The following is a 12,560-nucleotide window of genomic DNA, read 5'->3' as shown; positions in this document are numbered from 1 at the left end:
AGTCCCCATCCCTGGAGGTGTTTAAGAGTCGTGTTGACATAGCACTTAGGGATATGGTGTAGTTGGGAACTGTTAATGTTGGGTTAACGGTTGGACTGGATGATCTTCAAGGTCCCTTCCAACCTAGATGATTCTGTGATTCTGTGAAATCTAAATCAAGTTGGATACCAACACCAGTAGGAAATTATGCACTTTAATGACCTAATTGTAACTCATTGCCCACTAGTTATATATATATATATCAAACTAATCAGTGCTTTACAAGCCTTTAGACATTGGGAAATGTCTGTTGAAGTGGCTGAGATTTGAAAGTTGCGAGCAATGATATGGAAAGGCTTTTTCAGTGTTAGTGCCATGGTAGGTGAAAAATCTTTCCTGTGCTTGCATTTCGGACACATTTTTTTATGCTGTGTGATTTTCTTTAAAATTCACTAAAATTTATAAAAGTTGTTTCTTTACATTTCCCCAGAACAGCTTATGATCAGAGATATTACTCTTTCTGTATTATCTTAATCTTTAATTATAAAAATAACAACAATCTAAATCTGCTGTAACGAGGAATGGAAAGGAAGTATTTTCGGCATGAAGATGTAGGAAAAGAAGGGAAGGGAGAGCTCCTTGTGCTTTTTTAAATGGAACACATTGTGGCATCCTGAAGCATACCAGTGTTATGCAGGGCAGATGATGCCTGTGCGTATTCAGTATGGAGCTGTAACAACTTCATTTGCCATGTATAAGGGATTTTTTAAAACCTTTCTAAAGTCTGTAACATATAGTCCCATACAGATGGGAGGTAGGTTTTACCTGTTGTGGGAAAATAACGGAAGACTTGCAAAGATTGTAAGCATGCTCAAGTGACGTGCAATTGAGGTGTAGAAAAACACATATATCATACTAATTGTTCTTTAGTCTTGTGTGTTTGACAAGTAGAACATCTGTGTTTAGATAACATAGGCCTGCGATAGACTTAGAGGCACCCTATCAAATGTGCTTGAGATTCCTGCCCTGCTGTGGGAAAGATCAAAGCACAGTGGTAAATTACGCCTGCGCAAATCGCTGATACACAGGCGAAAAGAGCAGGTTCAGTGATCCTCTAGCATGGACTGAGCTCCGCGGTGCCTGCTTCCCTCCTTGTGTGCCTCTGTCTGGGTGCTGCTTTGGGGATCCCCTAGTTGACAAGGTAACGAAAATAAATTTACTCTTTGCATTTAATCCATGGTTTTGTGGTTGTTCATGCGTCCTGCCTGTGCTGGCTCAAATACCTGTGAAATGAAATTAAGATTTTTGGCTTTTAACATGTTTTGTGGTTTAATAAAGAAGTCTGATTCTGTATTAATATATTCTGTGATACTATTGAAAAATAGATTTGTATCTCCGTAGTCTGACATTTGACAATGTCTAGACAAACTTTTATGTTCTGATTAACTTTCTCTCGTATAATGACTGGAATTTGATGCTTATACTGTATTAATTTTAAGCCAATTATAGCCTGTCATAACTCAGCTGTGTTTGCTTACTTGGTAGCTTCTTGTAAGATACATACCATCATTTTTAATTGCTTCTAATAAAACTTTTAATTTCCACTTTTTATGGTTCTTGTCTGGGCCAAGGAGAGAAAGATGCCTGGGGGATACTGAGGAAATCTTGGAGTCTGAATAATTCTGGGGCCCTGCAGCAGGCAAGAAGAGGCCTGAGGCTGGCTCAGGTATCTACCAGAGGTACAGCACAACCAGGAGGAGATGGGACTATAGGAGCAGCTCTTCTCTATGCACTGGTTAAGGGGATGGTAACTGGTGCGGTGCAGCTTGCAGGACTGTTGTTAAAAGAATGGGGGAAAGGATGAGGAGGGGCAGGGAAATAGTCCCTGTCGCTTCCTTTGAGCACACATCGCATTTCAGATTTCAATGTTCTGCTTGTCTCCCATCTGTCAAAAGCTGGTTGGGAGTTTGCTGGGCAAGGGAAATGACAGGAGCAAAAATAGTTTCTTTCTTCCACTTGAATACAGCATGCACTGCAGGAGCTGACATTACGTGATGTTTTTGCAAGTTGTGGCAGCCCTGGAGAAGTGTACATGCTGGTGTACTTCTTGCCTCCATGACCAAAACCCAAATTCAGTGCAGGCAAGGCAGTCTGGGCTAACTCCAGCAGCTGAGACCATCACAGCACCTTGCAGTGGGCTGCTTTCTTCCTGGTGATTCCCAGGAAACAGATGTCAGAGGGACTATGACTTCAGCTGCACAACCACAGTTCAAATTCTGAGTCTTGACAAACTTAATAACTAATCCATAGGGCCTCCCATGGTTTGTGGCTGAGATTCATCTGCCCTAACTTAGGCACTCAGAACTCCCCCCCTTAAACTGGTCCTCTGAACTTCTCTGCTGTGTGCCCTGGGATTAACAGCAATTCTTCCACATGTTCACAGGGACCTGTTCCCATTCCTCATCCCTCTGACACAACTCCCTTCAGTCTTATCTGGGCTATTATGCCTGCAAAGTGATATTACACTCAATTCATGGCAGTGTAGGTCAGAAAAAGCTGCTCTTCACCCAGACCAAAGATACTCCTTCCACAGAAAAACCAGGGAGGTGATGAATTCTCAGAGAGGACAAGCAGCCTAGACTGTATCCGTGTAGTGCAGTCCCTGAAAGTGCTCAGGGGATATTTCTTTGTTATCTCAGACTGCAATTCAGCATTATAACTCTCGCTGCATGATTGAGGTTGGATACAGGAGCAGCTGAGGTGAAGGACATAGGCCATGTCTAGCTTCAATTCACTACATGAAACTCTTTTCAGAATATAACGTGACTGGTTCATTGTCTGTGTCTGTACTTGCCTTATTACAGCCACTGCTGTAAAACTGCAAGCAGCAAAGTGAGCTTCTTCCCTTGGATGGTGGCAGTCTGCTTGGTTTTGTGACTCTGGATATCATTTCTGGGTTTTTTCCATTCAGAGAATTTTATTCTCAGGAGCCCACCTCTCCCCCAGTGGTGTCCATTCTCATTTTGCTTCTGTCCCTTGGTGGTGTCCATGGACAGAGGGATTTCCCAGACATCTCACGGAGTGTTGTTTCTTGCATACCTATGTCTTGGCTGAGGATGCGACTGAACTCTTTGTGGCAGCCACAGGACACCCTGCTGCTCTTGGTTGTGCCCTCAGGGCACTAGCCATAACCCTGTCTAGTTAGTAGACCTCTATAGGGAGATCTCCATTTGCACTGAAGTAATACAGTAAGTAGAGTCTTAATCACACAAGTAAACTTGCATGAAAGATGATTACCATAGAGTCTGAGTAGGCCAATTACTCCTAGATGTAGTTGGGAATGCAGGAGGCACTATCTGAGAAAGATGATCTCTGAGAAGGCGTTTGGCTAGTTGACAGTGCCATGCTGTTATTGGGTTTGATTAAATTAAACTGTTTGGTGCTGAGACGATTGAGCCAGGTAATTGGAAAGCAAGTGAAGAGATGGTCAACTGTGGTGAACACTGAAAGAAAAGAGTGTGTATGTTGCCCAAAATTGTGTATGAGAAATGATAGTAGCATTCAGAGAAGGAAGCTGGCATGGAGACTCACAGACTAGCTGAGGGAAGTCGAGTCAGAGAGTAGGGAGGTGGCTTAGTACCTGGTTTGGTATGAACTGCATTGGACTAATTTTGTCTCTCCAAAATGAGAACTTCTACTCTGTACTACAAGTCCTGTACCAGGACTTCAGGTAGAATTTCATTTTATTATAATTAGCATGTTAGATGTAATAGCTTGATAGTTTTCTGCCTTGGTCTATATCCCAAAGGTTCTTGCCTGATCAAAATTCTTCATGAAAAAAACTTTCATTTATCTGTGTACTATTTATCATACATGATGGAGTTCCTTAGTTAGATGCACTAGTTATGTCACTTAATATACTTTAACCATTCTCTATTTTCCCTCTGAGAGCAGCTTTTACTTTTATCTTGTGTGTGAAAATTCCTATGCTAGGTATTATGGCTATGTGATGAGAACAGACTATGTGATCATATGGACTTTGTTACATTTTATGTATCAAATAGATTTAAGTCCTTTTTGGTTTTTTTTAATATATCAGTGTTTTACACTTCAGAATTTGAAATACTGGAACTGTAGCTGAACAGCACAATAGGGCAGCCAAAGTTTTCTGTTTGCAAATGTCTATTTTTGGATTAACAAAGGCAAAAGTACTTAATGCTTGTCTACATTGCGTACAGATGAAGGCTTACATAATCGCCTTTTTTTTAGTTTATGCTTGTAAATGTATTTTGTATATTGAATTTGTATAGCATTTATTTTTTCTCCAGACTGTGTTGATTTCCCACGTTTTTTTTGGAAAGAATTGCCTAGATCCACAGCTAAAGTAGAAGAGGAAAGTAAAGTTACATGTTAACTATTACAAAATACTTGATTTCAAGAGGGAAGTTTTTGTATTTTTATAGAGCATGAATAAATTTCTTGTGACTCATTTTCAGCCTGAAGCTTTTTAACCAGACTGATGTGAAGTCTGACTGAATGCTTTCAGTATTCCTCCTTGTAGGATAAAATAGCATCTCCAACAAATGCGATACAGGTCATCTGGAGCCATCCTGTCTTGCTGCTGCAGAACACCTTCTGCATTAAACAGAGGCTGGTTTCACTGCATTGTCCCAAACTCAAGATAAAGCCTTGCTATAAGGGCAAAGCCCAATTATAAATAAATTCCCTCTTGTAGTAGGAAGTTAGGTTTGGGAGGGGGAGGCAGAGTTAATTTTCATTAATCTTTTTTCATGGAGATCCTACTAATCTAACTCCAAGCATTTCAATAAAACAAGCCCTAAGAGAAGTTGGCTCCAAGCTGGTTAGTCAGGAGTAGTAAGTAAGGTGTACACAAAGGGACAATACTTATAAGCCTGAAAGACCCTTCTAGGTGAACAGCATTTTCCTACTAATTTAGCATTTTCCTGCTAATGAAGAACTGAGGGTTTTCTCCACAACTCATTTTTCAACCTACATCTCTGCTTGCCCATGGTAGTCCCAAGAATCTAACAAATGATGAAAATAGGGAATGCCTCTGTTTCCAGTCATGCCTTAATTTAGAGACTGTATGGTTGTTTATAAAGCTTGCTTTAGTATTATTCACAGAGATGCACACAGTTAAACAACCAAGGTTGTTTCCAATGTCCCAAAGTTTTCTTCCTCTGCAGACTGCCACAGTTACCTGGAAGACATAAATGTTGGGCCATAGAGATCTCCTTGAGCTGTAGGAACACTTGACTGTTGTCTCTGTACACCGGTGACTGGAAGAGCAGTTCTTATATGCATTGCCAATGGGTACAAAGTTTTCATCAGACACTGGAGTGGACAAGGAAATCAGCATGAAGGTTATGAACCAGAGGGAATATCCTGTCTATTCAGCCCGAAAGGCAGCCTAGATGTGTGCAAGTTGAGTCTGTCCTCCTCTGAGTGCCATTCTTAACTTGCAAAAAATTGAGTTTGTGCATAGTCTGATAGCCACTATAGTTTATAAACTGTCTGATATGCAGATGGAGTTCTAAGACTATGGCTGTCCAAATATATGCCAAGATGTATTCTCCTGGCACTACACACTTTGCCTGAATTACAGGCTATTGGAATGGTGAGCCATCTCTTTTAATCACCCTGCATGTCTTCTTTCTCTCGTATAATAAATATGTATACATTGACAATGTTATGCCTACTTTTCTGACATGCAACATGAAATAACACTACTTTTTTATTATGAATAGTTCATGTTTTACAGCACATGCACATAACGAGTTGTAATTTTACACCTGTATGAGTTTTGGCTTTAGAAATTAGGGGCCTCTCAAGCTAAGCCCACAACTGACCTAGTACAGCAGGATGTGCACGCTTGACAATCTATTACAGAATTTTAGTGCTGCAAAGACATTAATACCTTGTGCAACAAGGACTATTTAGGCTTGAGTTCACTTAAATTCCTTTCCTGAGGGCGTATCAAGGGAATGAATTAAATGACTCACTGGTAGGCAACTATCAATAAATACTAATGGAAAAACACAACAGTGGTGGGAAGAACAAACAAAAAACACTTTTTAGGAATGTAAGTTGCTGAGTGAGAGAATATTTTTCAATAGACAGCTTTAAATTAATGCTGATTCCAAAAGTGAAAGATAGTATACACTAGAGCTGCTGGATTAAATGACAGCTCTGAGTTTTATTTGTAGTGATATAGCTGGTATATGTACTCACACAACCTAGAATTGCAGTGTTATGAAACTTTATTGGTTTGGTTTAATTAGGAAATGTATTACATTAAAAAGGGAAAAGACCCTGTTCTGCCTGAAACCATAGATCTCCTCCCCAAAGGGATACCTCCTCAAATTCAGGGTCTCCCAGTCAGTTAATGGATCCCATCTCTTGCTACAGAGAGCTCTGGCCATGCTGTCTACAATAGACTTCTACTAGATGTACCCTGTCCCTCATGGCCATGCTTTGCTAAACTCATTACACCTAGGCTACCAGCCACTATATTAAAGCATAGCTGATGGTGTACAGAACCCCTACCCTGGGGGCTCAGAGGGATGTAGCTATTTGTTTGTTTGTTATGTAGACTTTCTGACCCAACTATTGCAAGAAAGAATGAAACTTACTGTTTTTAAACATATCTTGCTAGATTGTCACCAAGAGGGAATAGTCTCTTATAATGCTTTTGCTTGCCCATGATTATGGCTATCTTTGTACTCACCATTCAGTTTTCTTTCTATAACCCAGAACCTGACCCTTTGATACATCTGAATGAGCTAGGAATACCCTTTTTCCTTTGTGAAATCAGTGCATTCCAGCGACTTCTTTAAATGGCTCCTAGAAGGAAGCCTACACACCAGCAATCGCCTGTCCGTGCTTTTTGTAATATTGATGTATGTGAGTTTTGAGAGGTTGCTGCAACAACCACAGTTGAACTGCCTTCAGAGAGGTCAGGGCATCTTCCTTTGGATCCTCCTAGTTCCCTCTCCCTGAGCATACCCTGAGTTCAGCCAAACCCGCTCTTGATCAGTTACTTCCAGCAAGGTGGAAAAGGGAAAATACCTTGTACTCACTGCACTCTTCTGTAATAGCACTGCCTCATCCTTGTAGGACTCTTCCTCCTGGTGTATCATCCCTTGCACACTGTCCCAGCCTTCTCTCCATGAACCAGCCAACAGATTTTCAGGAGTGTCTTCCTTCAGCAGTCAGGATATGTCTGCAGTCATTATTGCAGTAACCTGATCTGTCCTGGCATTATATTTTCCCCAGAGTAGGAAGGGAAGTGCATGGACAGGCAAAGAGGTTCACGTTCCTTCATTGACAGATGAGACCAAAGAAGGCCTTGTACACGTCACTTGAAAAGTGAGGAAAATACTTGTACACTTTTTTTTTTGAAAACTTGCCTTTTCTCTTTTAGGTTGGTTGGATCCCTCCTGAATAGTTGCCCTTTTAGCATTAATATACTTAGTCTTGATGATCCTTTCTGATGACATATTGAAATCTGACAAACATAGGCTCTAGAGCAACCCAGTGGGACTAGGATTTATTTGGTTCTTAGATCTGGAGGCAAATGTCTGAGCCTGGAGTTAAAGCTCAGCAAATGCCACCTAGGTGAAGACATAGTGGTTTATTCAGCTAGGACTGGATTACCTGAATGCTGGGGGATCGCTACAGATGTTTCACCTACCTTAATCTTGGTTGGTGAGAGAACATGCTTACCCCTGAAGGCAAGATTTTTCCAGAATACACAAGCAGAGTAATGCCAAAGTCATTACAGAGAATCTGATTGGTGAAAGCAAAACTCCAGGCAGGAAAACTCACCTGCCAGTGACAGATGATAATCTGTAAATAGCACTGGGGGACTAGAAGTACTCCTGCAGTGCCTCATGGCTTGGCTGAATCTCAACAAGATAAACATTCATGCTATTGCTGCATGCTTGATATGACAAAATACTACTGAAGTGCAAAAGGAAAGAATTACTGGCTAGGCAGAGAGTAAAGTGGAATAATATGTCTGGCTGTTCAAGGTGAGCAGGCAGACAGCATTTCCAACTATGGTTGAAGAGAGCATAGAAAGTGTTTTTAACAATGAGCCATAGAATTGTTTGTTTACCCTGGTGCCTTATTTGGGGAGAGGGGTTTGATTTAAATGCCTTCTTACAATAACCGTTTACTGACCCATCAGAAGCTGTGGCATTCACCAGTAACTCTGTTGTGAAGCTGAACATTGTTGCCACGTACAGGTAAAAGGGGAAAGTAAATGGAGAGGGTAGTAAATGTTCTGGGTGTCATTAAAAGTGAAAGGTGCTTGTTGACTCTATGCTTAGCACTCATGCATGTACCATGCTTTCCATCTTTACACAGAGGACTCTTAAGGATGTCTGATACGGTTCTGCCTTGTGTCAAGGATGATATACAGCTCTCTGAAAACTCTCTTGCTCATGGGGTACAAAATGTGCTGGGAAGGGGATATGTTTACTCCAGTGCGGTCAGTTTTCTGTTCACACTGGTGGTCACTAGTGCAAGGGGAACTCAAAGATCAGCTGTGGCGTGCTATGTCCTGACCATGTCGTGAAAGAGAGCTCATCATGGCTCAAGCTTTCCCTTTGACATTCCTCCCTTGTTCTGGATGTTGGTTTAAGTTTATGTCAGAGAGGAGGATCCACATTTATGGGGGCAGGTATAGGTCTGGGTGGGGGTTAATTGCCATTGTTGACCCTGCTACCACCACCTCCAACAGTGGAGTTCAAGTTAGCACCAGAGTGGTCGTCAGTTCATAAAGCAGGACATGATGGTGTGGTTACTGAAAGGCAGTTACAACCAACATGACTAATCCTGCTTTTTCCATCTTCCTCACATGCAGATGAGGCCTTGTGCCTTTCTAGGAGGGAGTCTTGCAGGATGTTAAGGTTATTTTTACAAGCCTAAATCAGATCTGTGCATCTGCCTGTGGTCACCATAGCTTCATCTATTTCCTAGGCCCTTTGATGAAGATGAGGCTTGTGTCCACTGGGAAAGGTTTACATATTTTTGATTGTTGCAGCCCTAAAAACTAGCAACTGCTTTACAGTAAAGTTAGCAAAACTTCTGTAGCTCTTAACAAAATTTTTAGCTAATTGGTAATTAGGATAAAAAAATCAAATGATGAATTTTAGCCAAAGCTTTTTTGTCATCAATTAAATAGTTATTTTCAGTGCTATGTTTCTGTCAGTGTATTATCAGGCTTTTGTGTGTGCTCTTTTTTAAATTCAGTACCCTTTCAGCAGAAACCACTGAAAACATTGACCCCACTGTCTCCAATTTCTTCATGTTTTAGGCTGATCTTACTTTCTAAACCTTCTTTTTACTGATTGAGATAATTGAAGCACTGCAGTGGGAAGCTTACTGTGTCTGTAGCTCTCACATCCATTACTTCCCATCACAAATGTCCTCTTCATATCAAAAAAAAAAAAAGACCTTTTGTCAAGAATGGCTTTAGGTAGAATATGTCACTTATGTACATAAATGTAATCAGTACATCAAAAATCCTTGTCTAGTGAGTGGAGGTGGGAGGAAAATGTGTCGTGAACAAAAATCTAAATGCAAGAATGGCACCTGCTTTACTGAAATGGTGAACGGATAATAATTGAACAGCAGATAAGGCAGCTGACGTAAGAATATTCCAAAGAAATGCTTTCCTCCTTTCCAGCCCCCCTCACATCCACTCCAGCACTGCCCTATGCAGCACCAGTTCAGGAATGATTGAACATCTGGCTGTTAATAAACTACATGACTCATGTCTGAGTTTATACTTCTTTTCATTTTGGTCATTTGGGTACTGCTATGCATAAGCAGTTTCAGGACAAAGATTGTGTGCTCTAGATTCAGTGATTTTTTTTTTTTTTCCCCTCTGTGATTTCTGTATCTTTGTTGCAAACTCAGGATTTTCCTCCCATTCTGAGAAGCTTCCCACAGGCTTTTGGGGAGGTCCCCAGCTAGCAAAGAGAGAAGGGGGGATAGCAGGAGACCACATTAATTCATGGAATTAGACTAGAACAGATGTTAAGGATAGAACTAGCTAAGGGGAACTGAGTGCTATAGATGGAGGGGTGTGGGGGAAGGAAAGAACAGGAACAGGAGAGAGCTTGTGGGAAGCATCTTATCCCTGGGAGCTCTAGAAAAATGTCAAAAGGTACTGCGTACTAGAGTTATGCCCAGAAGCCAAACCTACTACAAGGCATTGCAGCAGTGAAGGTAGGACCCTATATGAGATAATCTGCTGGGTCCAGGTGCTCATAGAAGTTTGAAGAGTTTTTGCATGCTGGGAACTTACCCAGGCTACTGATGTATGGTCTGCAACTCCCTGGAGGAAAAGTGGTAGGAACAAAGCTCAGAAAAGATGACTGCTCTGCATTCTCTGACTTTTACTTCAATTCACCTGCCATGTGTCAAGAGGGATCTGGTCCACCCACTGCAGAGGACTTGACAAATGCAGTGTCCACTCTTGATGGGCAGCTCCCCCATCCACCCAGGCTGCTCTGCCATTCTCTTGTACAGCGGTGACTGTGGCCTGCAATGTTTTTCTTGACACAGGCTGCAGGCGTCATCCCTCTGACTGAAGTCTTGAGGACCTGAGGTCTTTGCACATCCCAGTGCTCAGCCTCTGATCTGACGCACTCTGGGCTCTTGGGTCCCTGGGCTGACCTGGAAGGAGCTAAGTTCCCACATAAATAGGGAGAGACCTCAAGCACCTCCCTGACCTTGTCACTTGCCCTGCAGCAAGCTGCCCTCCATGTACTGCTGGCAGTGGCTAGACACAGAGGTCGTGGGTGGAGATGGAGGTACTTGGTGATATCCTAGCATTGCTTATCATTCCAGTTTTCATATCCTACACTGGTTGGTTCTGAATGTCATGAATTTGCTACCTATTACTCTGAACACATTGTTCCTTTGCTAGTCACAAAGTTTATACATAGTTTTGTCCAATTTCATAATTTCCAGTTTAAATGTCTATGGGTTTTATGTCATTTCAAAGCAGCATAGGAAAGGTCCTGTTCCTGATCCAGCCGCATGTGCCCAGCACACATTGTCATTAGCATTTGTGAAAACACAAGCAATCAACATGCAATTGATTGTGCTAAAATTAAATCCAGGGGAAAAAATATCCTCTGCGGTTTCTGTTGAATGACCCTATTGTCTTCTGGAGGCTGGCAGGAACTAAGTGACTAGTTGTGCTTCCAAAAGGATTTAAAACTAAGACTCTGAGGAATAAAAGGGGAGGTTCTCACATGGATAAGTTGTTGATTAAAAATAAGAAACAGAGAGTTGGAATAAGTGATCAATTTTCACAGTAAGTTATTATTCCAGGCCCATTGGTATCTTATTCACAGAATAGAGTCATATAGTGGTTTGGGTTGGAAGGGACCCTAAAAGATCATCTAGTTCCAACCTTCCACTAGATCAGGTTGCCCAAAGCCCCATCCAACCTGGCCTTGAACACTCCCAGGGAGGGGGCATCCACAGCTTCTCTGGGCAGCCTGTTCCAGTGTCTCACCACCCTCATAGTAAAGAATTTCTTCCTTTTACCTAATGTAAATCTAACCTCTTTCAGTTTAAAACCATTAGCCCTTGTCCTATCCCTGCAGCCCCTGATAAAAAGTCCTTCCCCATCTTTCCTGTAGGTCCCCTTTAAGTACTGTAAGGCCGCTATAAGGTGTCCCTGGAACCTTCTCTTCTCCAGGCTGAGCAACTCCAACTCTCTCAGCTCCAGCCCCCTGATCATCTTCGTGGACTCCTCTGGACTGACTCAAGCAGGTCTATGTCCTTCTTATGCTCTGGGAGCCCCAGAGCTGGACACAGTACTGCAGGTGGGTTCTCATGAGAAAGAAGTAGAGGGAGAGAATCACCTCCCTCGACGTGTTATCCACACTTCTCTTGATGCAGTCCAAGATACAGTTGGCTTTTTGGGCTGTGTGGGAGATAACTTGTAACTCGCTGAAACAGGGCCTGAGAGAAACAAACCTGTGAGAAACAAGGACTGAGAAAAACAGCCTGAGAAAGAGATAAAGGATAGAGGGGGAGTGGAGGCCCTCTGAGCTAATGAATGTCTCAAACACTCACAAGTAACAAAACTATAGTCATGGGGTGCATACTGTGGAGGTTGAAGCTGATAAGGCTGCCTGAATAGCACAGGATGCAGCTGGAGGGGGGAGCCCTGCAGAGACACAAGTGTTCTGCTCTGGTGCATCTTGTAAAGTTTCAAGGGCCATCTGTCTGGTGAATGACCTTTGCTTCATTATCCACAAAATGCATATTAAAGTTGTCACCCCTGCATATGCTAATGAAGATTAACAAGTTCCATGTTAATTACATCATCCCATGAAGCACCTTACCTCTCCCCATACATGGGATACATAGGTATGTGGGTCAACCTAGGGGACAGACACAAGGAAAGTGTGTATAAATTGAGGGGGAGCAAGTGGTGAAATATAGAAAGAAAAAAGAAGACGTGAAGAAGTGAAGAAGACAGATGCATCCCTGACGAACTTGGATGGGACCAACTCAGGAACCCGGAC

This window comes from Strix uralensis, chromosome 5 (assembly GCF_047716275.1).
Source record: "Strix uralensis isolate ZFMK-TIS-50842 chromosome 5, bStrUra1, whole genome shotgun sequence".
NCBI classification, from domain to species: Eukaryota; Metazoa; Chordata; class Aves; order Strigiformes; family Strigidae; genus Strix; species Strix uralensis.
The sequence above is the reverse complement of the archived record's forward strand: the minus strand, read 5'-3'. Positions refer to the sequence as shown.